Genomic DNA, 24,406 nt, shown 5'->3' with positions numbered 1-24,406 from the left:
TGATGTAAGATGACAGGACGATTGCTTCAGCTGGCGGGAACCTTGATGATTGGGGTCGGTTGTCAGGTCAGCTTCTGATTGGCCAATGCGGGTCTTGCCAGGTGGAAAGTCCCGCCCACAGCTGCCATGGTAGGAAATGGGGAGGGGACGGCTTCAAGCCAACACCACTGGGTCTCAGCTCAGAGAAGGCTCTAGGTCCTGCTGTGCAGCCCCACAGGGTGCAGAGGAGCTAAGAGGCCCTGTGGCCCTCGGTGGGTGGACGTGGCGAGCCCCTGCTCTGCCCTGCTGGGTTTCCCTGGGGCTGCTCTGGCTCCATCTTAGGGCATTGTGGCCAGTGGGCCCTGTACCCGTCCCACCTGGTGACAGGGGCACCTTGAAAGAACAGGGCTCCTCAGGACCCTCTTGCAGCTGCCCACTTCATACCTGGGGAGCAGGCCAGGTGCATGCTGGCTGCAAGACCCAGCTGCTCCGGGTCAGGGTGCAGACAGATGGTTGAGGGGCAGGGAGGGGACACTGAGTCACACTCTGCTTCTCCAAGTGGGACTCTCACCAGGGGACCAGGGGCTGTCTGTCCTGACCACCAGCCAGCGGACCCAGATCTGCCACCCTGCAGGTAACACTGACCATTAAGAAATAGAACCACTGCCAAAGCCCCCCTTTGCAGATGGGGAAGGACTAGGAAATGCCAATGTGCTGAGGACCCAGGGCTGCTCGGTGCGGCTGGGTTGGGACCCCCTGGCCCCCTTCCCAACACTGAATACCATCTGGGGCTTGGTCCCCTAGTCTGGGGCAGGGACTTGTTTCTCCATGGCCCTGCTGGGCCAGGCACAGAGCAGATGCTCTGCTGGGTGGAGCTGTGCCCGTCTGCCCCAGGGACCCACTATACTGCCTGCCCCTACTAAACTGGGGCACCTTCTCCTTTGTAATATCTGTGGGCTCTTTTCCTCCCACCCTGGTGAAAATGGAGGGCTGTGTGTGGTCATCTGCATGGCCAATGCCAGGCCAGCTTCCCACAAAATGCCCCATGCCCCTCTCACTCTGACTACTCCCTGCAGACTGGCAAGGGAGCAGCCCCCTGCTGCCCAGTCTAGATGACCTAATCATGGCTCCCATCACATCCTAGGGGCCAGAGGTGCTTGTCCATCCAGGCGCCAAGGATATCCTGTTCCCTTGCCGGGGGCCCATCAAGCTCAGAAGGCGAAGGCTTTTAGGGATCAGGAAAACTGTCCCTCAGCCTCACCCATTTGTTCCTTAAACCATTTTCTAATCCAGGGGCAAATGTCAGGGGTAGTCAAGGGACAGTTCGGGTCTCTGGTCCAGAGAGAGATAGCACAGCTGGGGGAGCAGATGGGACACCAAGGGTAGGGGAGGTACTGTCCGAAGCAGGTAGGGACCCCCGCCCCTGGGGTCTTTCCACAACCTGGTGAGGAGGGAGAACCTTAGACTGGAGCCAGGAGCACCAGTTCTGCCCCTACTGCTCAGTGACCTTGTGAGCCACTTCCTGCTCCAGACCTTGGTCTCCTCCAGGTGTTCTGGGGATCTCCAAGCTCCTTTCTGGCTCAGCCTCTGGAATCTGTCATTCATTCACTCCACAGTTACATAATAAAAAATAACATGTGTCAGTTGCCACCAAGGATACCCAGGGTGGGTGACAGTGTGGAGCAGGTGGCAGGCGAGAGAGCTAGCTGCTGTGAGCGAGGTTGGGACCCTGGGCAGGATGGGATCCCAGCACCACAGGTGGCCTGGGGCAGCTGCTGGTGGGCCTTGTGCGTGCTGCCAAGTCAGAGGAGGTGCTGAGGTGAGCTGCGCAGGGTCCCATGTGAGCAGGACAGTGCTCTGCACAGGAAGGGCAGGAGGCCGGGGGCAGCCTCTGCTACCGCAATGATCCCTCCTATTTCATCAGCCAGGAGGTGGGAACCTCATGGTTGCCTTGCACCCACTCAGCACTGTCCTGAGCTTCGGTAGTGTGCTTGCTGGGGAGGAAGCCCCTGGAAGTACAACTGTTGTGATTTTGCAAAATACTGCTCTCTCTGATTTTTATCTTCACTCATTAGCATCTCATTACCACTTCCCTGTGTGCAGTGGTAGGGGTGCTTCCAATTCCTGAGGTGGGTACAGGTTGACTTGTGACAGTGAAGTCAGCTCTTGGACCCTGAGTTTGCTGGGGCGGGGCCGGGACTTAGGGTGGAGCTCAGTGGTAGAGCTCTTCAATCCCTAGACTGAGGGACAAAAAAGACTCTGATTGTGCAGGACTGCATTGTGCTTTCCTAGAGGCAGGTGGAAAGGGAAAGAAACAGAGAGGGCTGGGGTAGATCCCCAGATCACTTTTGCATTAGCAGCTGGGGTAGATCCACACTGTTCCTCTTGGCAAACTCCTACTGATCCTTCAGCACCCAGTCCAAATGCCTCTTCTCTGGGAAACTTCTCCAGTTCTTGGAGAGAATATGGCATTTCCTCATACAACCTTCTAACGACAGACTTGTGGCCCAGGAAGTGATTCCTTTGGATCATCTGTCCTCTCTTGCTCCTTGATACCCTGAGGGCATTGTCCCATGTTTTTAGCTCTGGTGACTGGCATTGATGCTCAAAGTCTACTCAAGATATGACACATACGCCCTGGGGTACCCATTGTGGCTCACATGCTTCCAGGGCTCCCTCTCAGTGGGCCCGGCTATGTGCGAAGGGATCTTTAGGTCTCTCTGGCACTCGAACCTCATGTCAGCTCCATAGCGATGGCAGCTCCACAGTCTGCCCATACAGGTGAGGAAATGACTGTTCAGGGCGGGCGTCTGATGTGCAGGTCACTAAGCAGGACACTGTGGGAGCAGGGGTCACTCCACTTCCTGCCCTGCAAGGGTTGGCTGGTGGCTCAGCTGGAGGAAGCGGAAGAGCAGGAAAGGGGGAGATGCAGCCATCTCTCCCAAAGGGAACACTCCTTCCCAGAGGAATAATACACCCTGATTCCAGAGCACCTTGGAAGAATTGGGGTTGGAGACACTGGCTAAATTAATCCTGGTGAGAAGATGCTAGTCCTCGGCCCTTCATGAACCAGATGCTCCTGCACCAGGACCGGGAGAAAGAGGGCTTGCCCTACTCAGCCCTCCCCCTGAGCACCCACTAGGTTCCCTGAAGGAGTCCAGAGTTCAAGAACAGCTTTCCCTCCATTTCTGCTCCCCACCCAGGGATAAGGTGCATCATTGCCTGCAGACCTGGGTTGCCCACAGGAGATGTAGAAGGTAGCTGCTTTCTCTCCTGAGCCCTGTGGCACTGCCTGCCATTTGCATCTTCTCCTCCCTCACCTTCCAGCTCCCACTCATTGGTCCTCTGTGATGGAGAGTCCCCTCCTTCCTGAGCCCATAAGTGGATGCCTGGAGCTCAGGAAGATGGATTTTATGATTTGGATATAAGGTGTTCTCCAAAAGCTCCTGCATTAATGCAGGAATGTGAAATGATTGGAGTGTGAGAGCTATAAGCTAATCAGTGCATAGTTTGAATGGGACTGACTTGGAGGTATGTGGGGAGCCACTCTGATTGACCCATGCCTTGCATCCTGAAGCGAGAGGCCCTGACCGATCATGACATTTCATAGTGACTTGAGCGTTGTTGTCCCAGATCAGGAAGTTGAGGGCATGTCTTCAGATGTAGGTGTGTCACTCATGGGCTTGAGCCACACTCACCTGTTCTTTTGTAATCCTACCCCTTTGCCCTGTTTGGGATAGAATGTTCCATGGAAACTCCCTTTGTGTGTCCCCTTCTCTTGCTCTGCCTTTGGGTGTGGCCTTCCTAGATGTCAGTCAACCTGCTGACAGCAGATATCACAAGGCTAGACTCAACCCCCTGAAACCTGGCCCCTTGCCTCATTTGAATGGCTTCTCCTCAATAAAAGGGCTCTGCTCGCCTCTCCCTCTCCTCTCTCTCTTTCTGCAGACCCCTAAGGTCAGAGGAGCCATCACAGGACCCAAAGGAAAAGGAATCTCTGTCTCTTGTGTGATTATTTCGTGCAGCCCAGTTCCCCTGGAGTGACTCTGGGTGTTAGTCTCGAGGAATGCGACAGAGGTAACTGTAGGCAGATGGGGTGTGGCTGGAGTAGTTGAAAACTGGAGATGTGCCCTAGAAGAGGGCAGCTCCTTACCTCTCCCCATCTCTCCTCCTGACCCTGACAGGAGCTGAGCATCTTTCCTCTGTTGGGCCTTCTCCCATGGTGTGCGTTGGGCCAGAGCAATGGAATCTGCCATCTATGAACTGAGACCTCTGAAACTGTTACCCCAAATAAACTTTCCCTTCTCTAAGTTGTTCTTGTGAAGCATTTTTGTCATAGCAACTCAAGGGTTGACTAACACAGAAATTGATACTGAGAAGTGGGGTCATTGTGTAACTAACATGACCATGTGGTTCAGAAGCCTTTGGAAATGGTTTGCTGGAAAAGCATGGAAATGTTTGGAGATTCAAGTTGGAAAAGTTTTAGAATTTGTAAGCACAGCTTAATGGGTGAATCTGGTGGGAACAGGATGCTGATAGGACTGCAGATAGTAAAGACTATGCTCATGAGGTTTCAGAGGGGAATGAGAGTCTCATGGGAATTGGACCAGAGGTCACTCATGTTAACATTCTGACAAAGAACTTGGTTACATTTTGCCTAAGTCCTGAGACTTGGTATAAGACTGAATTTAAAATTGATGGACCAATTAATTGGCAGAGGAAATTTCAAGGCAGCACAACATTCAGTCAGTGGCATGGATATTGCTAGTGGCTTTAGCCAGGTTTACTGTGAAAAATAGGAGCAGAAAACAGAGCTAAGGGATTTAAAAAACTTGCAGTTTGACTAGAAAAGTGCAAATCAAGTTGGGGTCAGGAAGGGGTGGTTGTTGAAGAGATTACAGTCCCTAAAGAGTCACTAAGTGCTGAGAGCCATAGCCGAGTGGGAATGATGCATGGCTTTTTTGCCAGAAGGGAGTGGTTGAGAGGTGAGGCCAGAAAGCCATTGAGATGATGATGGTTATGTTAAGCTGTGTATTCAATTGTATATTAGACCCCTGCTGTCCACCCCAGGTGCCAGCTACTTTGGAGTTCTCGTGGGGATTCCTAGGGAGTTCCTGTTGGTTGGGGAAGTGCTGGAGGAGGGATTTCTAGTTGGTGTGTGGTGTGTCCCAGGAGAAGGCCAAGTGTGTGGCGTTCTCGGGAGTTCGGAAACAAAGTTTGTTCCTGCTTGAGTGGCTCGTGATTTGTGCCCAGCCAGACTGCGGCAACTAAGTGCTTTGCACAGAGACAACAGGAAAGATGACTTGAGGGCATCTCAGGAACTTGCAAGACCACATCCACTGCATGCTCAAAGATGTAGAATGGAAAATTCGCTTGAAGAAGAGGTCATGGGGACACCCTTCTCACATGGGGTGCAGGGCTAGCAAGTTGTTTCACCATGCCGACCCACTCAGGCACAAAAGAGGCTGCTGTATCTGCGACTCCAGGGGGCCCAAGTGCTGCAGAATCCAAGGCAGACCTTGGCATCATCCCTGTGGTGCTGGTTCTGCAGGAAGGCAGGATGCTGGAGTTAGGGGCAGCCCCTGAGATGACATTGCATGAAACTGTGAAGGCAAAGCCAAAGAGGAAATGGAGACCCAGGAATTAAGAGATGCCAGTAATGTGGGCCATCTGCAGAAAAAAGCTGTTGGTTGCAAAAGCAGACTATGAAAGGCCCTGGCTGCAACTGGCAAAGCCAAAGGGGCAGGGCTGCCCAGTCCCTTTGGAGAGCACATCCTGCGGCCACGTGTCCTAGACGCTGTATGCGAGATAATGGGATCTGTTTGCCTGCTGAATTTTGGTCTTTGTTTGGCCCCATCCCTGCCCCTATTCCTCCACTTTGGAATGGGATTGCTTATTCTGTGCCAGTGTATATTGAGTATATATAACTTGCTTTTTGTCTTTACAGGGGCACACAGCCAAGAGTTTGCCTTGGGTGTCAAAAGAGACTTTGGACTTTGACTTTTGAGCCATGCTGGAACTGACTATGGGACTCTTGGTGATGGACTAAATGGAGATGGACATGAGTTTTGTGGGTAGAATGTTATGGTCTGAATATGAGATGCTCCCCCAAAGCTCTAGTTAATGCAGGAATATTTAGAGGTGAAATGACTGGGTTGTGAGAGCTGTAACCTAACCTCCATCCTGGTTTGAATGGACTGACTGTGTGGTAACTGTGGGCAGGTAGGAAGTGGCTGGAGGAGGTAGATCACTGGAGTGTGCTGTGGGAGTGGACATCTTCCCTGCACACTTTTCACCACCCTGTTTCCTGACCCTGCCATGTCCTGAGTTGCTTTCCTCCTCCACACACTTCTGTTATGATGTTCTGCCTCAACTTGAGCCCAGAGCAATGACAATGGCTGCCTATGAACTGAGACCTCTGAAATTGTGAGCTCCAAATAAAATTTTCCTCTTCTAAGTTGTTCTTATCAGGTCCCTTGGTCATAGCACTGAAACAGCTGACTAAAATAATGGAGGCCAAGGGCTGGCTCAGGGTGGTGCCTTTACCTCTGTCCCTTTTACCTCAACCTTTGTCTCTTGCAGCTCATTGCCCAGGGATAAGACAGGTTGGGCCTGGTTCCTCTCTCCTGTGGTTCAGTGTCAGCAGGAGGTTCCAGGCCACAGGGGCAGGTGGCCAGCCAGGAGAGGAGTTACAGTGCACGTTCCCGCATCAGGGTGGCCCAGTAGTCAGAATGACAGAGGAGCTTTGAGGGGAGGGATGAATGATAGGTGAGTAGCAGTGTGGTCACTGTGGGTTGTGGCCATCAGCACCATCACATTTGCTCCTACAGTCTGTAGTGCCTTTGCTCTCCATGAACTCACTGGACCCACCACACAATCCCTGAAGGTTCTGGCTGACCAGCAAGGAGCCTCGTGCCAGTATGCATGTCCAGAACACTTATTGCCCCTAAGGGGTCCAGCTCTCACTTAGATGATGGGGCTAATGCGTGCATGTAAGGAACATGCAGGAGAGCCAAACTGTGTGCCCTCATCTGCTGCATAAATCCCTCCCCAGTGTCCCAGTCACAGTGGCTGCACGGGTCTGTGGCTTCAAGGCCATCACAATCTGAGCCCATGGAGGGAAGGCAGTGTGCTGTGGGCTGTCTTGGCTGGGTGTGGGATGATGTCACCAGAGGCTCAGCGCTGATCTTGCATGTCTCTTCCCTGGCCTCCAGCCCTCTGGTGTAACCCATCCCCTGGTTCTGTCCTGTGTGGCCTCAGCTAAGTTGCAGTCCATGTGTGACTGTCAACTTTGGCCTGATAGTAGTGAACAGAGCTGTCTGGATGCAGCTGGAGGTTCTAGGCCAACCCCATCCTCCTCTTCTTACTGGGTACCAGAGTCCAAATGTTAACTGGGCTCAGGGGCCCAGGATGCAGTTATCTCCCAGCTTCCCTGCAGCCAGAAGTACCCAGGGACCCAGTTCTGGCCAAGGGATGAAAGCAGATATAGAGTGTGCAAAACCCAGGGAGCATCCTTAGAAGGCTGTGGAGAGTATGCCTGCATGCCTCTCCATGTCTCCTTCTCCCTGTTGACTAGAAAGCAGACATCCTGTCTGGAGCCTCAACAGTCATATCCCACCATGAGAAAGGCCTGTCTGGAGATTGCTGAAGAACAGTGAAGGCCCCCAGAGTCTTGATGATTGAGGCTGCCTTCTCTGGATTTGAATTCTAAACAAACACTGATCTTGTTTAAGCCACAGTTACTTGGGGTTTTCTGTCATTAGCAACCAAATCCAATTGTATGGTATCCCCAGGGCCTAACATGTTGTCTGACATTGAATAAAGATTAGTGGAATGAATAAATGATGGAGGATAGGCTTCAAAGATGAGATTTGGCAAGAAATGTACGGGAAACTGTGCCAGGCAGCAAGCCTGAATGGTGCCCCTTGGGTTGTGGAGACCCGGCCTGCTGCCTTTGCCCCAGGGGTGAGGGGCTAGCAGGCTCAATGTTTCCAGGGAGGCCCACTCTTTCTTCCCCAGTAATGTAATCAGTAAAGACAACACTGACACCCTTCCACTGGCTCTTTCCTTTTACTTTACTGCCCCCCACTCAGGTGGCATTAAATTCCCTGGCAGGGAGACTGCTTGCTAGGTGTCACGCTGGAGCTTGTTTTCTGAGCCTGGCGCTGTGACTATATTGCATCTTGAAATGTGGGGAGGCGGCTTGCCTGGGTCAGAGGCCTGCTGTTCCCATGTGTGCATGGACACACTTATGCTAGCACACACACTGGTGTGCACTCCTCAGGCTCAGTGTTACATCCTCACTCAGACCAGGGAAGTGGAGGGCACAGCCTGTTCATAGGAACTCAGCGGCCTCTGCAGGTTGGCACCTTGCGCTGCCACCAGGTGTGACCTGTGCTTAAGGAGAATGGCCATCATGGAAAGACAACAGTAGCGAGGACCATGAGTCAGAGAGGGACTGGCTCATCGCTTTCCCCCCCGGCCGTGGGCGTGGGGAGACAGGATGCTGGGCACCAGGGCCATCGTCACATATCCCCTGGCCCAGCTCCTCCAGGGGCCGCGTGCGTCCCTTCCTCCCGTGGGCCACGCAGCGGGCGGGGGGCGCCTTCAGGGAGCCCGGGGCCAGGGCGGAGGAGGGAGGGCGCGGGCTCCCGGAGGGCGCCCCCGTGGACGCCCCACTCCGCACGCTGCTTTGAGCGAAGGTCCTCGCAAGGGTCCTTCAACTGTCTTGGGCTTCGGTTTCCTCGTCCGAGTGCCCACAAGGGGCCCGCGCAGCCTGCTCAGCGTGACAACCCGGCTCCCGGTTCCCGACACCCGCGGGAGCCCTCACTTTGAGGCACGTCCGAGGTCCACCTCCCCGGCAGGCACAGGGTCCGCGCGTCCACCCGCCCGGGTCTTTTGGCCGCGCCGCCCGCCGTCCGCGCAGCTTCCGGCCGCGCGGGGCATGCTGGGGCTTGAAGTCTGCGGGCCTGGGCGGGCGCGCGCCATTGGCTGGCGGAGCCGTCACGTGATGTTTGGGTGCGCGGCCCGCCCAGCCGCCCTCCTGCCTTGAGCCACCCTTCTGCCTTGAGTCGCCCAGCGCCCCTTCCCCGGGCAGGTGAGGCGGCACGGGGAGGCGGCTCCGGCGGGCCCGGTGGGAGCGGGCTGGGGCGAGGATCCGGGGTCGCCGGGGAGGGAGTTCGGGGTTCCGGGAGAGGGTCCGGGAGAGGGTCCGGGGAGGGTATCTGGGGGTCTGGGGAGAGAGTCCGCGGACGGAGTCCTGTGAGGGGGACCGGGAACGCTGGAGAGGCGGTCCCGGGGTCCGAGGATCTGGGGAGAGTCGGGGAGGCGGATCGTGGTCGAAGGGAAGGAGGTCCGGGAGTCCGGGGAGGGAGTCTGGGGACAGAGTCAAGGGTCTTGGGAGAGAGCCTGGCAGGGAGGCCGGGGAGGGAGTCTGAGGGTCTGGGAAAAACTCAGGGGAGGGGATCCGGGGGTCTGCGGAGTCTGGGGAGGGAGTTCGGGGAGGGGAATGGGGACGCCGGGGACAGTGGCCGGGGTCTCCAGTGCAGCGTACGGGGCTTGTGGGCGGTTCCAGAGCGGCTTCTGGTGGGTCCTGACCTGTGCGTCTTGCTGGTACCTTTGTGGACTGCTCTGGGCCAGGGGCGTCCCCTTGTCCACTTGTTGGCTGCTGTCAGGTGTGGTTCCCTTGGCTCCACGGTGGACCCTGCCTTCCAGCCGCTGCTGGAGACTTTAAGCGCCTGTGCATATCCTCTGCCCTTTCTGGAACTTGTGCAAGGTGCCTTGTGGGTACTATGGGCTAGGTACATCCCAGGGAGTTCCAGGGGGCTCTGATCTGTGCCGTCTTTGGGGACTTACCCCAGGGGCCACCTGTTATTCTCAGATTGGCATCTCCTTCTCCCTTGGCCCTGGGAACTCGTACCATTTTGTTCAGGATGGCAGCCAGTAGCCACATAAAGCTTTTAAAATTGACCTTAAAGTGAAGCCACATTGACTGGTGGTTGCTGGATTGCAGAGTGCTGATAGGGACACCATGGAAAGTTCTGTGGGTTAGGGTGCTGCTCCTCACCCTGTTAGGCTCCATTCCAGCCATACATGGTACCTTTTCCTTGATTGAACCCCTTACTGTCGCCTGCAGGCAGATCCTATCCTCTGCATGTATGGGCTCCTGGTCACTGGCTTAACTTCCTGCCCTGACTCCTGGTATTTCCCATCTTGTTGCATCTTTCCCAGCCCTTCTTATTTGACCATTGCTACCTTTCTGGTTGTTTTCTGTCTTTAGTGTCTGTGAGGCAGAGATTGGGATTGTTCCTTACCATACCTCTATGTGGGCACAGTAGTAGGTGGAAAGATACAAATGAAGTTTGTTAATAGCCTCAGGTGGTTAAACCACACTGTGATGTGGTTCAGCCTGGTACACTGTAGGTCCTTGGTAGAGATCCTGGGCAGCGCATGGCGGCACACACAAGGCAGTGTAGGGTCAGGAGCCAGGTTGTGATTACAGATGGCTGTGGGAGGCTGGTGGATCCAAGAAGGCTTCCTGCTGGCTGGGTCTCCTGCATCCCTCACCTCAGCTGACATGGTCTGTGCACATCCAGCACCCTTGGCTGCCCTGACTGCCTAGCCTGTCTTTTCTGGGCACACCTCAGGCCTGGTCCTCTGCAGGCACTGGAGTGACAACTTAGACCCGGGCAGGCATCTAGGTGTGGGGCTCATGGGCAGTCAGGCTTCCTTAAGTCCCTTCCATGGCTTCCTGCTGCTGGTAGGGTAGGTCAGGATGTGGCTTCTGCCCAGGATTCCAGCCACATCATTCAGTTCTTGCTTCATGTGTCACAGCAACTGTAGAGGTCCTTGTTTTCTGCACATTGCATGGCTTTTCTTATGCGTGTGGGTGTGTGTGCTGAGCTGCCACTTGGAATGCCCTTGTACTTGCATGTTTGTCTCAAGCACTTCCACCCTGGTTGTCTTTGTGCCCTGAGCACCCAGCCTAACATCCAGAGCAGGGTGGGCACTGGGCAGGTTTTGATGAATGAGTGAGCTGTGAGAGGAGAAGGTAGAAGGAGAAGTGCAGGTATGGAAGTTCAAGATTTGGGAACCTCCGAGCAGGAGTTCCCAGAGGGGAGAACAGGTGCACAGACCGTGACCACAGGTGAACCTAGCCATTCACAGCAAGACTTCAGTATGTGGTGGTGGCCCTGGAGAGGGTCTTCCCAGGTTGTGGAGTTTAAATTAGGCTGTGTGGCCGAGGTCTGGTTGGCAGACAGGAGGGTCATTTTGCAGGCGTTAACATTGATTATATTATTCATACCCACTTAGCAGTCCCCCTGGGGGAGGGCCTACTGCCATCCCCATTTTATTGATGAAGAGTCTGGGCCATTGGAAGATGAACTGGCTGAGTCCCTTAACTGAAGTTCTAAGACACCGTCCACTAGACCTGGATGTTATGTACTGCTTCCGAGGTTGTTGGGCATTTTATCATTTCGTTTTTTTTTTTTTTTTTTTTTAAATGTAAGGTGTTCCTGTGGTTGTGGGATTTGTTTTGGTTGTATGAATGGAATTCGGCCTGTGTGGCTCAGTCCAGCTGTAATGCATTATGTTCCTCAGACTCTGACTTTAGTGCAACATCTGTAACAATGGGCTGGTTAACAGCCGAGAGTGACCAACTTTCTGACTACTCTGTTTGCCATCATGCCCGATGCCGCCTGGCTCCTGAGTATTTGATGGATGTGTGGATGGGGTACCAAGTGACCAAAAGGGGAGAAAGAGTGGACAGATTGGAAGGGCGCAAGGCCAGACTCTTCTTCAGGGGTTATTTTCAGTTGTTGCCTATTAATTCTGATGTTTGGGTTTGCAGCATCTGTATCCTGTCCTACTGGGGTATACTGAGGCCAGCAGGGAAGGTTTATTATCCCAAGATTTTTGGTGAGAAGTTGGACTGCAGTTATTCTCTGACTCCCTATCTGTCACTGTGGCCCAGGACCTGTGAGACCTGGCCCTGGTGGATATTTGAAATGTGTGTGGCTGGGTGGGGGGTGTCATGGCACAGTTGACCCTGAACTTACACCATTTTTACTACAATATGCTTTGTGAATACTGCTCAGGAGCCATTGAGAACCTTCTGTAGGAAGAGTTGTCTTGGCCTGAGTCCTCTGGTATAGAAGGTGTGACTTGCCAATAAGTCCAAAGTTCTGTAGGAGTTTCCTGAAGATGGTTGAGGTGGTGCCCTTGCTGGAGGAGCTGACTTGGGCTGGGGCTTCTGGGGAGGCCTTGGCTCAGGCTGCTGGGTCTGCCATCCAGGGCTGTCCTCAGAGCCTGTTGCAGCTGTTTCTCAGGCCTTATCCCTACTATAGGATTCTCCGAGTGCTGGGTGGGGTGAGGATGACTCTGCTTGGCTTACCAGATTGCATTGGGTAGACTCCTTCCTGACATGGGTGGGCTCTATTAGGACTTGAACCTGTTTTGTGGTCACCACAGGCAAGCAAGGATGGTCTGCTAGGGTGGTCTCCCTACCTGGACAGGGTCATTGGCAGGGCCCCAGCCACAGCCCTTGTGGTCAGGACCTCTGTCTGAACAGATGAGAGTTTTGTGTGAGGATAGGCTCAGATCATTATCTTGCATGGGGTCAGTGGCCAGCAGGAAGGGGCTGCCTTGTGGTCTCTCCTGCTCTCACTGGGGACACTGCTGCTCACCTGACAGAGTAAGGACAGAGAGAGTTGTCAGTGAGGGGGCACAGAGAGGGCACCTACCCCGTGTGTGGAGCTGTGGAAGAAGTGGGGGAGGGCTCTGGGTCAGACTCCACCCAGGGCCTGTGGCTATCGCTAACAGTGTCCAGGCCTGTCTGGGCCTGGGGCTTGGCATTGTATGGCAGGGTTGTAGTGGTAGCAGCACCATACCCACTTTGGTGGATCGATGGACTAGCTGGGGGCAGTTGAGTCCTTCTTGGGCTGCTTGTTATCCTGGTTGTAAGCACCAGTGACAAGGCAGGAGGCCCTGCTGGAGTCAATCAGGGATGTGGCAGCAGAAAATGGGGCAGAAAATGGCAGCAGGCTGAAGCAAGAGTCTGGGTTGTATAGGCTTCATTTAGGGTGGGACTGCAAGGTAGCTCCTGGGTATGGGTGGGATAGTAGTGTGAATGGGGAATTTCAGGTGCAAATTCCTTTTTGTTCCTTTACTCTGGCTGAGGCCTGGGCTTTTAAATGACAAAAGCATCCATTTTACCCCAGATAAACTGGGGGAACTGGCCAGAGGCGAAATGTCCTTGGACTAGTCTCCATGTCCTTCACTGGGTCCCTGGGTTTTGGGCTATGGGAGAGTGGCCTTCCCTGACTGGAAATGAGTGAGCAGGGGTAGGTGGATCTGCGGGCCCTGTGAGACCCTGGCCGGGTGTTCTGTCCCAATAAACCTTTATTATTTTTTTCTGCTGGATTGATAGAAGATTGTCTTGTTTTCTGCCTCTGATTTTGTAAGCACAGAAGGACTGGGCCAGCCAGACTTCATGGATCAGCACAGCTTTGTTCAGGACAGAGTAACGCCTCTGATGGACCCACTTTCTTGGTGGAAAATGAACCACTGGCCAAAGAGGGAGTTTAGGCTTATATAGGTTATACTGAGAGGTGACTCAGTTAATGGGCTTGTCAGTTTGGGCCAGATGGAGGGTGTGGGGTCAGTGGTCAATATATGGGAAAGTTTAGGGATATCTCTTCCTGAGGCCTGTCTTGTCACTGGGAAAAATTGGTGAAGGATCAGTGTATTGAAGGATATGGAGAATAAGTTCAAGGACATTCCCTAAGCTTTTGTCATTTTAAACCCCAGGCCTTGGTCAGAATGAACTAACCCAAAAGGAACTCACTGGCACCTGACCCCCACCCAAATGGGTCAGCTGACCCCATACCATAAGCCCCAGGAAATTCCCTATTCACACTACTGTCCTACCCTAATTAACCAGCCAGCCCCAATACATTGGACCCCTAAAGTACCCTCCTGTCTCACCCTGAACAAAGCCTGAAACCCAGACCCTTGTTTCAGCCCTCTGCCATCTTCTGCCCAGTAGGCCAGGTGTTTGACCCATCCTCTGCTGAATCCTGAATAAAGAACAGCTTGCTGATCCGCAGTCCTTCCTGAGCCCTGCTCTTGCTCCCAGTAGCCTCCATGGGGTGGGTGGCAGCATGGCCGTCTCAGAGTCATGGATGCTCAGGGCCTTTTGAGATATCATTTGAGGGATTTGAAGCCAGATTTAAAGATAGATAGTTAGTGTAGCTAGGTAAATTAGGTCTAATATTGAGTTTAATAAAGAGAATGGAGTCCAGTCTGAGCCTGGGAAGCCAGAACAACACCTGGGAGATTGGAATGTTAATGTTCCCAAGGCCCAGGCCCATCCCAAAGAACTGTTAGTGAAGTAGCTCCCAGCAAAATGGGGAGACCCTAATCAAATCACTCCCCCAGCTCACTCCCCCCCATTGTTTTCTACCTTCTGTCCTTCCCACCTGCATCCCCCATCACCTGCCAGATAGAGGGAGATAGGCAAAATAAAATCAGGAATGCAGGAAGACAAAAGAAGACCTTAGATACAAAAGGAAGACCTTTCCTTCCCTGGATCCCCTTCTTCCTGGGAGCTGGGGGCCTTTCTTCTGTCCTTTAATAAAGCCGTACTTTCCACTCTTCCCTGCCTCGTGTGCTTCTCTGGTGTTGTACTTCAGCCTTTGGGGAAGCAGGAGTCCTTACGGTAACAGGCCTGTCTGATTTGGGAAGAACTCCCAAGGCAAAAAGGGGCTGGGGGAGGTTAGGGAGTGCAGCCCCAGGCCCAGAGGGTCTGCCTTTCTTCACCCCCCGGGGGTGCAAGTCACTCTGCACAGTCCTCCAGGTCTGCTTTTCATGGATTGGGGTAGAACTGACCATTGTTGGACTGTCAGTAGTTGGTACTGCTGTTTACCATCGGGTGTCTGCTGGCACCTGCTGCTTCTTTCTACAGCCACGTTGGCAGACTCCTGGGGTTGAATAACTTATCCCAGGTAAGGCCAGGTCATCACTTGAAGCCTCAGCCTACATCCTGGGCATGTTAACCTGCTCTTGATGGTCTGGCTCCTCTGGCCCTGTCACTCATGGTGGGAGTCCTTGCGTGTACTGACTGCTGTGCCACCTGCCTGCCTTGTATTCCTGTTCCTCTGCTTCTGGGATGGCTAGGTTGGGAGAAGCTTTACAAACTGGAAGGTGTGCTGGGAGCTGGAGATTTTGTTGGCTGTGGTGGCTGTTGTGTTGTTGAGGTCTTTGTCCTGGCCTGCCTTCCCTGTCCAGGTGATGTTCTTGAGAATGTGGTACAGGTTTGAGGGCTTGAGGAGTCCTGGTGTGCAGGTTGGCATTCTTGATGGAGAGAATGGGGCAGAACTCGGGATTCCTTTTCCCAGGAGATCTTGCTGTGAGGTAGATAGAAGAAACTCATGGTGGCTGTGGCTGGCCCCTGGTGGTGGAGGTGATAAGTCATTGAGTTGGGAAGCTCTAGCTCCAGGGCTGTGGGGCAGGTGCCATACTCAGGAAATCTGTCTGTCCATGTCTGTTGCCTGGCCTTTCATTGCCTGAGCCTGACCCTGGGTGTGGTCTGAGGAGTGCAGATAGGCCGGTACCCAAGGAATGCTGGGCTCTTAGAGGGGGATGTGGTCTGGGGAACATGAGGGCCAGGCGTCCCTGGGGCTCCCCAGGCATTGAGGTCTGGTCAGGGAATCATGGCCACAGGGAGCACAAGGAACTTGCCCTGGGCAGAGCTGGTGAGGAGGAAAAGGGGTGCAGGTCCCACCCTGTCCCACCTGACCATCTTTGACTGCCCTCCGCCCAGATCTACAATCCTTTTAGGCCATGTCTTTGGAAAGGAACATAATTTTAAAGCTGAATCCCAGAACTACTTTTCCCAACATTAAAAAGCACACAACACAACGGCCCCTTCCTGGGCCTGTCTGCCCTTTCGGCAAAGGCTCTCAGTGGCAGTGCTAATGAGTGGCTGGATTCATTTCTTAGAGTCTGGCCTCCTTCCCCTGCTTGTCACCCCCAGTGAGGGTGCTAATGAACATGGCACGGGGGCAAGGCTGGGAGGACGCTGGTTCTGTTTCTTCCTGGTACAGGATCCAGTGAGTCTCGGTGGCAGGGGCTCCCAGCTGCTCCTCAGCCTCCAGCCTGAGCTCTTTAATTCTCTCTTAATGTTCTGGCTCCTCTGGCCTGGTGGCTGTCTGGCCCTGTTACCCTGCCTGAGAGTGCTTAAGGGTGCCCTGTCCTTGCCACATAAAGTCAGACTCTCACTTGGCATTGCACTTTTTCCTTCTAGCCTTAGAAATCTGTTGGATTGACTTCCCAAAGCTGCCTCCAGCCTGTCCTTGGGTGTCTGGTGGGGCTGTCCTCTACCTGGAATGGCCCCAGCTGGTGATTTCCCTGAGGAAGTCACCATACTTGTTAAAGCATGAGGAAGCCTGCCCATGCCTGAGGGCCTGGCACTTTGACTGGCATCTGTCTCCTCTGGGAAAGGCAAGGCAGAGAGAAGGCTCAAGGTATCAATAAAATGTCTGGCCTGGCTTCTTCCGTGTGGACTCCGGGTGTTTGTTCCTGTGCTGGATGCTGCCTATAGGGCTGGGCAGGGTTTTTTTTTTTTTTTGCATCCCCAATATAAGAAAGTGCACGTAGTAGGCACTTGGTAAACACTTATTCAGGCCTGGGCACACAGCTGGAGGAGCACTGTCTTTTCAGCTTCAGCTTTTGGCCTCAACCTCTGAGTGCCCGGGCTCTTCACCCCTCAAAATGATAGGAAGTGTTGGGGACCTGATAACAGTAGGTGGTTGACGAGGGCAATAGTGCCTGCAGAGCGGTCCCCGAGGCCACACCCTTACCCCCCTTTTGCAGAAGGGAGCCTGGCTTGCAAATCCTGCCCTGGTCTCGCCCTGTGGAGACTTGTCTCCAGGCCTGACTTCTCTGTGCACCTTGCTGTGTGGACACAGCCCAGATGCTGTGAGTGGAGGGATGTCTGGCAGGGGATGTGACCAGGCTATGCTGATGGGTAGGAAGCGGTCAGTGCTGCAGTGGCCCTGAGGAATGTCTCATGGCTCAGAGCTTAGTGGGCTGGTGGTCCTGTTGCCACTGCTCAGAAGGAAGTGGAGTCCTTTTCTCTCTGGCCTGAGAGGTGATGTGATTTCCCAAGACCTTATGTAGGTGCAGAGGTGTGTGGTGGTGTCGGCTTGGAATTCCAGAGACTAATTGAGGTTAGCTTGGGCAACTTAGCAGGACCCTCTCCAAAAATAAAAAGGGCTAGGGATTGTTGCTCAGTGGTAGGGTATTCCTGGGCTCAATCTCTAGTATTGCAAAAGAACTGAAACCCCAAAAAACATGCAGATAGCACTGGGAGTCAAATCCGGTTGGGCCTTCTGGTCTACCTTGCTTTGCTCTCTGCAGGGGTCCAGGTCCTGGATGGGAGCATGGGGTTAGCTGCTTCTCAGGACCGTCAGGGCTCTAGTCACCTCTCTTTGAGCACCAGCCTCTCCTGTTTACCAGAGCAATTCTGATTTGGTCTGCTTGTCTGTGTGGTCAGGAGATGGCTCACATTCATGGTCCAGGAGGGCTGCAGAGACTCTTGTAATAGGCCTGGTGTCTTCTGAGTGCTGTTGGTAGGGTGGACTGAGAGCTGGGGACAGTGAGTGGCTGGGGCCAGAGCCGTCTGTCCCAGTGGCCTGCTGCTGTGGGCTGCAGCCGTGTTCTGCTTCCATTATCCCAACAGGACTTCTGGGTCTCTGCCCACCTGAGCCTGCTGCCTTGACACTTCACCTGTGTGTGTGGGCTGTGGAGGCTGGGGAAGGTCAGGGCCAGCAGTGTGGTCCCACTGAAGCCCATGGGGCTGTCTTATTTGGTGCCAGAGGCCTGAGTGTGCAGGTGAGACCGGTCAGCTGGTGGATGTTGCTGTGAGGGGTGGCGTTCATGTGGGTGGACGGGCACAGGCCAGGTCATGCTCACTGGCAGACAGCCCCAGCTTTCAGTAGCCTGGAGGCAAAGATCCACGTCCGTTGGTAATTTGGAATTTGTGGCCAGAGGAGCCAAACGGCTGTACCCTCACTAGGATGGGAAGCCCAGTGCTACCATGCTCCCTTGACAGGAGGACTGGAAATCGTGGGTGACTGAATCAAGCAATGGCCACATGAGCCATCTGGCCATGTGGTGTTGTGGTTTGGACAGGCCACCCTCCTCCCTGGATAATCCCCCTGTGAGTCCTCTGGCACCCCCTCTGCCTCAGGAACATTTAGACTATGTGAGGGCTCATGGATCTTCTGCTGTGACCACCAGGATGCAGGGTGGTGGAGGGGACAGATCAGGCAAGCATGGCTCTGCTCTTTGTTAGCCTGGAACCCTGCAGGGAGTTTGACATTCAGGGCCATTTTAAAAGAAAGGAAACCTTTTGTGGGGCAGTTGTCGCTTCATGCCCAGTTGTAAGGAGTCACTGCCTTCCCAAGCACCCTTGCCCAGCGTCTCCTGTATAGTATCTTGGAGAACTAGCACAACAGTGTACCCAGGAGGGGTCCCTGGCTCTGTCACTAGAAGCCTCACTGGGGCGTGTGCCCTCTGGAGCCGTACCTGCTTTGTTTCCACCCACTGCTACTTGGTGCCCAGGAGCCACTGTCCTTTCCCCACGTCTGCCACGTCACTTTGAGTGTTGCCGGGTGGAGCCAAGCAATGAGCCACCTCCAGGAACTCACTGCTTCATTTTCTGGAGCTGCTGCCTGGGCCGTGGTGGTTTGTATGTTGCTGGGTCCTGTTCTGCAGCGTGGGTGGTCCACAGTTGAAATATATGGCAGCCTCTTACTTTAGTGTTTTGAATTGTTTAGGTAATTCAACAGTAAGAACATGGGAAGAAGCACGCAGCGGGAAGTTCAGGTCTCCACATCCCCACTGGTTAGCTTGGTCTCCACTGTGACTGTGTGGTGGCTTTCCCACACTTCCCTCCAGAGCCTCACGATGCAGTCAGGAAAATGCTGCTGTGAATCTTCAAGTTTCCTTCCGCCTTCCACAGGCCATCCACTGGTGGACTGCTGCCCCCACCTCCCACACACTTGGTCCTGCTGGGGAGAGAGTTCTTTGCATCTGACCCAAAACTCCCTTTCCTTGTGCCGGCTCCTGTGGTCCATGGTGTGGATGTGCTCATACTATGCGTCTCGCCCTCTATGATGGGCATGTAGGACACGGTAGCCTTCTCTGCTCTGCTGCACCTGTCCTGGCCCAGCACACATGGGAGGAGCAGGTGCTGGGTAACAGGTGCATGTCACGTAGCTCTCCAGGTGTTGATGCTGTGCTGCCCAGCCTGGCCAGTGGGTTTACCAGGATGGGTTCTGCGTCTTGGAGTGCACCTGCCTTTTGTTGTGAGTTGGGCATCATTTCAGGAGTGGAAACCATTCATGTTTCCTCTGTGGCCTTTCCTCCGGGGTGTGTTTGTGAATGCTGGTGGTTGGTCTGTGCTGCAGCTTGGCCCCGGGAGGTCTGAGCTCAGCTGATTTCCCTGCCTTGGGACACCTCCTGACCTGTTGTTTTGCCACTGCAGAAGCTTGTAAGGAGTCAGGTTGTGGGTTTTCAAGCTGAAGCTTTGGCTTTTGAGTTATAGTTATTGGAAGGAGCTTCGAGTTTATAAAGGAGTCTTGCATTTTCTTCTAGTTTCTGTTGTTCCACTTTTACAGTTTCGACTGATTTGTCTGTGTCCTGGTGTGCAGAGTGAGCTGTAGCTCTGATTTTGACTCTGTCTGGATGACTTCCCGGTTGTCTCCTCCAGACCACAGGTAACTCACATCTCTTGCTGATTCTCTCCTCTGGCAGAGTCACATGCTGAATTTCCATTTCGGTTTAGGTGGGTTTCTTGCAGGCTGTTCCGTTGGCTGATGTGCATCCTAGCTGGTATTGTGATTATTAAAGCTTTGTGCTATTTTTTTTTTTAGAGAGAGAGAGAGAGAGAGATAGAGATAGATATTAATATTTTTCCGTTTTCAGTGGACACAACATCTTTATTTTATTTTTATGTGGTGCTGAGGATCGAACCCAGCATCCCGTGCATGCCAGGCGAGCACTTTACTTCTTGAGCCACATCCCCAGCCCAGCTTTGTGCTGTTTTAATACATCAAAGAATTCATTGCTTTTTAAATTTTTTTTTTTAGTTGTAAGTGGACACAATGCTTTATTTTTATTTATTTATTTTTATGTGATGCTGAGGATGGAACCCAGTGCCTCACCCACGGGTATGCGTGCGCTCTACCACTGAGCCCCAGCCCCAGCCCCCGAATTCATTGATTTTTTTGTCAGTTTTTTGAGCCTATCTGGTTCATTTATTTTTACATATGAACTTTAAATTTGCTTGTCTGTTCTTCATTCAGGCCTTCCACTGGAAACACAGATGCTGACACTCATGTACACAACACACAGCACTAACCCCAAACCTGGTGGGTTTTGTCTTAGAATTGGGTTAAACTGATAAACTAGCGCAGGGAGAGGGTGTCCTCATGCCATGGCGTCTCCCTTTTCAAGCATGCTGTATGTGTCTTCTCAGTATAGTCTCATTTGTTCTTCAGTAGTGCTTAAAATTCTTGTTAAAAATACTAATTATTTATTTAACTGACAAAAAATGGCCTGTGTTCGTGGTGTGCGACCTGGGGTGTGGCGCTGCTGGGGGGTGGTGGGACTGGCGGGATTCGCCCCTCCTCTCCTCCGCAGGAGCGGGCAGCATAGCACCATGCTGCGTGCTGGCTCTGTTGAACCTACTTGTCCCTCAGTCCTTTGTCTCTATTGTCCTCCTCCCCAGCCGTCACCCATGCTAACAGCCCTTGGCCCTGCTTCGGAGGTGGCTTTGCGATGCCGAGTGGGTGAGCTCGGCAGTCCTGGGTGTTCTGGTCCTGCTTGTTTCCCTTAATGAAGGGTCTTCCCTGCTGTCACAGACCCACGACTTCCTTTCTCTCAAACACCCGGGGACTTTCCTGCTCTACTCCTCAGCCGACGGACACTTGGGCTGCCCGTTCCCGGCTGCTGTGCACCGGGCTGCATGACACATTCTGACTGCGCGCTGCCTCTCGGGGTGTGAGGAGCCTCCGACTTCGCCACCTGCGGGGCCCCGGCGGTGTCGGGCCCCCTTTCCTGCCCTTGGTCGGCACTTGCTCTCTTTCTCTCTGATCACGTCCTTGCTGCAGGGTGGGGTCCTAGCTCCGGGGGTCTCCCTGGCATTTTCGGATGGAGAGTGCGTCGTCTTTTGAGAGGCGGCTGTTGAGCTGGTTGCCGTGTCGCAGTAACGTGACGTGCCTTCATGCTGGGGTTCCTCACGAGCTTGGGCTTTCCCTCCTGTCAGAGGTGCACTCAGCACGTCTTGTCCGCTCCGCAGGTTCTCACTGCCGTCCCCCTGTGCAGCTTCTTAGCTGGGTGTGGTCATCTGTCTGCTTTCTTGTCTGCTTCTGAGGTCCCAGCCACAGGCGGCTGCCCAGGCCGCGTCCTGAAGCATGGCTCCCCTGTGTTTTCCTCTGGTGGCTTTGCAGCAGGTGTGAGGGTCTCAGGTCTGCTGTCCTTTTCAAGGGCACCTTCGACCTCGTCTGTGAGTGCGGTGTTCCAGGCCTGTGCGCTCCCACCGGGAGTTCTTGGAAACTCTGCTGACATCCCTGTCTGTAACCCGAGGCTCTGTTTCTGGGCCCTCCCTCGTTTCTTTTGGTTTCTGTGTGTTTCTGCTTTTCTGGGCTCTCCGTTGGTTGTTTTGGTTTCTGTGTTTCTGCTGGTACCATGCTGTTTTGGTTATTGTGGTTTTGTGTGCTTTGAATCAAGTTTTATTTATTCTCAGGAATTTTGTCCTTTTGTTATTATTGTAAGGAGTTTTCTTTGATTGCGTTTTCGTCTGTATGTGTGCATGATTTTGATTTCTGGGTGTCCCTTTGTCTGTGGTACCCTACTGAAGTCTGTTGATCTGGGTTGGTTATCCGGGGTTCTCCAGGCATTGGTCATGTCAGCTTCTTCCCGTGATGGGGAGCCTTCGCCTTCCCAGCTTTACCCCCAGTTTCTTTCTCTTACCTCATTTTGTGACCTGAGGGCTTCAGCGGAGGGTGATTCCCAGGTTGCTCCCCTGGAGATGTCCCTGGTGTCCCCTCCTAAGCAGAAGGTGGCTTTGGATTGAGGTAGGTGGTAAAGGCAGACCCTGTGTTTCTTAATATGAGAGTCCTTTTTAAAAATAAAGAGTTGTTGGATTTTGTCAGTTGCCTTTTAGAGTCATGTTGGGATAATCACGCAGTCTTTCCTGGTATGTGTGAGTGTGGTGAGTGACTGTGATGGCCTTGGTCTCCTTAAGGTGCTGCGGGATGCTCTGCTGGTGGCCAGTGTTCGTTCTTGTATTGCTGTTGGTAAGTAAGGTTGCTCTGAAGTTTTGATTTTTGTGTGTGACTTTTTGGTTTTGATGTCCATGTTATATTTATTTCATGAAAATAATGTAAGCTTTTTGTTTCTTTTGCCATACTCTGGAATGGCTCAATAGCATTACCTGTGAATCTAGTGGGACATGGGGCCTTTTTATTTTGAGGGGGTAAGTTCTTTTATGATTAAAAAAAGAAATTTCCCTTTGGAAAAGATTCTGTTTAAATCTTTTTTTGGGGGGATTGGTTTTTAAGCTTACATTTTCCTAGAAAATTCTCACTTTCTTCCAGTTCATCATGTTTATTCATGAAAGCTTAAGTAAAATGATCCCCTAGGACTCTTAATTTCTTCAGTTTCTGTGGTTATTTCCCTCTCATTTTCTCCCTTTTCTTGGTTGGGTTAGCTAGTAGTTCCATTTTGTTGTGTTAATTTTTCTTTGAAGATTCAGTTTTTGGGATTTTTAAAGAATTAATTGTCCTATTTCTGCTTATCTTCTTCTTTCTTTCTGGTAATGGGGATTGAACACAGGGGTGCTTTACTCTGAATCACGTCCCTTGTCCTTTCTGTTTTTTACTTTGAGTCAGAGTCTTGCAAAGTTGCTGAGGCTGGCCTCACCTTGGGAACCTCATGCCTCAGCCTCCTGAGTTGCTGGGATTACAGATGTACGCCATTGTATCCAACTACTTTTCTACTTTTTAACTGATTATTTTTTGCTAATAATTAGTCCCTCTGCTTTTCCTCATTTTATTTCATCACCCTTTTTCTAAATGCTTGGTTTGTGGTTGGTTCATTTGTTCACTTCCTTCTAGAAAGTCTTGACCTTCAGGGTTGCTGCTGCTGTCCTGGGGGACATCATTTCCCTGGTGTTGCTGCTGCTCTGGGGCTCGGCACTGAGTCTCTTCTTGTGGTCCAGGAGCTGTAGGAGCAAGCGCGGACATTTGGAGTGGAGGCTTCTGACTCCTGTGTTCGTCGGCACTTTGTCGATGCGTTGCTTGCCTTGGGCACCGGTTCTAGCTCTGCTCTCTGCGCACAATTGGTCCTGGGGTTTGCTCGTGGCCTCGTCGTTCCAGTGCGGTGGGGGAGAAGGTGGAGTCTCTGTTCTGGCTTACAGAGTGGATGGACATCAAAGGCTGACCAGGCTCACGTCTCACTGTGTGACTGCAGCCTGTGGGTCTGCACTTGTCCTCGGCCCTCCTGCTCTGGTGTGGCGAAGAGCAGGGCATCTTGCCACCTTCTTCAGGGGCTGCTGGCAGGTGGCTGCTTACCAGGCGCACAGCTGTTTGACTGTCTGTGCGCCCACTGCTCCTGCAGACGGCACTCCTGGATCTGCCCTGCGTCGCTTCCTCTCGCCTCTCTTCCCCTTTTAACTCCTGGTTTTACGTGTCATGTGAGCTCTGTATTTCTTTGTGATTCAACCTGAGAATCTTTTTTCTTTTGCTAGTTAAACTAATTTATTTTTATTGATAGTTCGGATGTGTTTGATCTTAGTTCTCTTCTGCTTTGCATGCGTGTGTGTATTACTTTTAAGTCTTTTAACTCGGTTTTCTATTCTTTTTGTATTTTTTTTTTAAAGTTTATCAGATTTTTCTGCTATTTGGGGGAGTCGGTGCCTTTGTCTACATGAGATATTGTAATAATATCTCTGTGTTGTCTTTCAGTGTCCCTCTCCCATGGACTCTAACCCAAGACACCTGAGAGCGTGCCTGTCCCCCCCAAAGTGTGCCGTGTTAAATGGCAAGATGAAGTTGCAGATGTGCTTTCGTTTATGAACTGTGAGGTAGACAGGTGGGTTGTCCTGGATCACCTGGGAGGGCTCCCCAACCTGGTCCTGAACACAGAGAACTCTGTAGCATCAGTGGGGAGATGGGTGAGGGCCGGCAAAGTTGCAGAAGTAGGAACAATTTGGCCAGCCCTGCTGGTCTCAAGATTCAGGAGTGCAGAGGGGTCTGGAATTGAGGCCCCGGCCCCCTGGCATGGGCCAGGACACAGACTTCAGTCATGCAGCCACCTGGACCTGCATCTGCCTGAACCTCGAGGTGCTTTCCCTGTC

The 24,406-nt window shown here is 52.8% G+C and overlaps 1 protein-coding gene across 1 annotated transcript in view; it reads left to right on the top strand.

Annotated features, from left to right (window-relative positions):
- Positions 1-9,003: 9,003 nt before the first annotated feature.
- The window catches only part of Tsnare1 (t-SNARE domain containing 1), a 197,150-nt gene continuing 181,747 nt past the window's right edge, over positions 9,004-24,406 (top strand). Inside the window, exon 1 of the mRNA XM_077105567.1 lies at positions 9,004-9,076. The gene's annotated coding sequence lies outside the window, so the exon portion shown is untranslated. The remainder of the gene's footprint in view (positions 9,077-24,406) is intronic.

This window comes from Callospermophilus lateralis, chromosome 16, assembly GCF_048772815.1.
Source record: "Callospermophilus lateralis isolate mCalLat2 chromosome 16, mCalLat2.hap1, whole genome shotgun sequence".
Lineage (NCBI taxonomy): Eukaryota > Metazoa > Chordata > Mammalia > Rodentia > Sciuridae > Callospermophilus > Callospermophilus lateralis.
The sequence above is the reverse complement of the archived record's forward strand: the minus strand, read 5'-3'. Positions and strand labels throughout refer to the sequence as shown.